The sequence below is a fragment of the Drosophila nasuta genome, chromosome X (genome assembly GCF_023558535.2).
Source record: "Drosophila nasuta strain 15112-1781.00 chromosome X, ASM2355853v1, whole genome shotgun sequence".
Lineage (NCBI taxonomy): Eukaryota > Metazoa > Arthropoda > Insecta > Diptera > Drosophilidae > Drosophila > Drosophila nasuta.
In genome coordinates, this window is record NC_083459.1 from 17735382 (window position 1) to 17738668 (window position 3287).

A 3287-nucleotide genomic window follows, 5' to 3' on the forward strand; every position below is an offset into this window, starting at 1 on the left:
TTGCTCGCTGGCAACTGACTTGAAAGCTGCTCGACACGCTCCTCTTATCAACGTCGGCAACGACTTGCTGGGCTTTTCACGCTTGGGACATTTTCAGTTTCTGTTATTGGCAAATTTCCCAGCTGTAATGCTGCTGTAAAGTGTGTAAGCTGCAAAGGAGCATCCACTGGACAGCTACTTGCAAGCCCCCTTAACCTCCCATCTCCATTTTTATATGTGTTTTAGACACATGGAAGTGGCTTGCTCAAGTTCTTGATCTGTATAACGAGTTAAAAAACTGAAAAATATCTTTAAGCATGATTTTACAATTTATTTCCAGTTTAATGTATAAAAAAATATACTTCTTTTCTTTAAAAAAAAAAACGAATGTACAGTGTTGTTCAAATTTTTATAATCATGTCATGTGTTTAGTTAATATCTTGACAACATTTGGGTATCTAAAATAGGTATTTGCGTTGCTTTAAAAGCAAGTGAAACATGTATTGCGAAACAATTGTAAATTATTCTGTACATAAATTAATTTAATAATCATCTTATCTTGATTTAATAACATTGAAAATGACTTTCGGGTCTTAGTTGCTTTGGCTGACAATCTGATAAATTTTTTACTCTATGGTATATTACAAATGCAGTACTATTTGTATATCAATGTACCAAATATAGCCTTCGGTATAAGTTAGTATTATGCGGTATATTTTTTGTAAATATGGTTTCATTGAATGTGGGTAGCGGGTATCTCAGAGTTGAGCACACTCGACTTGTTTTTTTTATATCCTCCTTTAATATTGGAATAACATACGAACTTCTTCAGCCAAAGTACTTTTAAGTAGTGTTATATTAAAACATACAAAATGCTATTAATTAATTAATAATTTCATTTCATAATTAATAATATAAAAATAAAAAGGTAGGAGGCACTTCAAATACAGTTATTAATTAACATTTTCGGACCAAAATAGTCAATTCGCAAAGGCTTTGTTTAAATCTTAATATAATTTAGTGTCCTTCATCCGAGACAAAAGTGTATTTGTTTATTTATAAGCTGAAAGAAGGTAGCTATATTTAAGCAATTAGTGCTGATAAAAATAAAAACTTGTAAATATAACAAGACAAACTTTTCAGCTAAGTCTTATAATTGTATTATATTTATGTGTTCTATGCTTTTTAATAATGTTTTTATGCCATTTCAGGAAAAAAAGATATGTCGCAATTTGAATTTGGTACTAAGTGAGAGTGAAGTGAGAGTGAGCCTTAAGAGAGGTGTAAATTGCGTCTTTCGCTAGTGGCAAACTGGTGTAAAAAAGTAAATTGTATGCCCAATTAGTGCACCTGAAATTATAATTATATCAGGAATGTAAAAAGTGATTTAAGTAGGTGGAGTATTAGGCATCGAAATTTCCATCATGTTGCACAGTTTGTGCTTCGCAAAGATCTTTCGTAGAGCCTGACTAAGTCTCTCTTCTTTTCTCTCATGGCTGTGTTAGATAATGTTTTTGTTATCGACTTGTTTTCCAATTGCTGCTCCGCGATATGAAGAAGGCTGCTGTTACTTTTGCTGTCGCCGCCTTGAACACAGAGCCTACAAGTTGAGCAAGCACTCAACGCACAAAATCAAAACAAATATCACGAATGGCGAAATGCGAAATGGCAAATGGCAAATAGCTATGCCGATAGCAACGATGACGATGACGACGATGGCATTGGCAGAGCAATGTTTGGTGACTCTGATGGCAAACAGCAGCAGCGACAGCAACAGCAACAGTTGCAATGACAGATGGGGCTTTGGCTTTAAAGTCAGTCCAAAGACATTATCCCGCCTGCCTCTTCTATTTTTTTGGCTTGACAGTTGATTGGGAACGATTGGAGTTGTTGGATGCGTTCTTCGTTCATTGTTGCATCCTGTGCGAGATACGTTGTTGTTGTTGTTTTTTTTTTGGAGGGATATTCATTCCTTTGCTCTAAATAGGTTAATCAATCATGTGTATCTATCTCCATTAAGTGGCGCCACTTGCGGGGCTAATCAATGAAATCTTTGCTGTCTTCACTCTGCTCGTCTCTGCTCTGCTTATCTGCACTTTCTCTAATGGCTGCGGCATTAAATGAGCCCCGCAGCTGAGCCTCTGGCCTCTGTGTATATACCTTGGTGCAGATTGTTAGCCCAACAATTGCTGACTACCGCGAGACAACACAGACGACTATGCGAGGGGCAAGTGCTGTGGGCTGTGGATAGGTTATTTTTATGGCAACTGCCTTTGCCGTTCTCGTTGTCGTTGTCGTTTTCGTTGCCGTTGTCGTTGCCGTTGTCGTTGCCACTGGCCCTGGCTCTGACTCTGGTTATGCCACTGCCACTGGAACTGGCTCAAAGGCGCACTTAGACTCATGTATTCAAAGCACAGTGACCGAACATCTCTCAAATAAATCTACATATATTTATGCCAATTATCTCTTCTGCATTTCTATGCTGTGTAAGCTTATATTATTTTCAATTCATTTACTACATTCGAAATATAACTTAAAAGGAGTATACATCAATTTTTTTGTAAACCTCAATCTATTTTTATTCCATTTTAAATATATTTAAAGTGTATTAAATAAATATATAAATTTATAAATGCAGGTTTGTTTAATTTAAAATTTATTTACCAACTTTTAAATATTATTTGTGTTAAAAGTATGTAGAAAGAGATTGGGAATTGTCAAAATACAAATAAAGTAAATAATAAACAAGTAAGTAATCTGCAATTGAGTGTACTCGATTGTGAGATACTTTTTTAGCCACTTTCAATAAAACTATATTCGACTAATATACTAAAAATATCGCGCAAAATACAAAATATATCGAAACCTATATTTGGTATATCGATAGTGTACTATTTTCAATATAAATCATAGAGTATAAAATATACCAAAGAGTACAATATGTACCATCTAGTATAAAATATATACCAGATTGTCAGACAAATCAACTAAGATCCGATTGCAGTCTACGTTTTTTAGCATTCAAAATTATTTCTCAAATTTAACTTTTACAATTTTTATCCGATCGCCAAATAGCTATTATTCTATGTACATATGTATTATGTTTATCTATATATTGGGTATACTTGCTTAAGAGAATCCAATAAAAAAAATACCAGGAACATAAAACCTACAAATATGAAATTTTGTGACTGAAAAAAGTTCTATTTATAGTTAAAGACATGCGAAATGTTTGTTTATTTCGACAATGTCTTTCATTATATGTTTTCATCGCTTAAACAATGTCGAATGAGCTGGTAAAATATAGA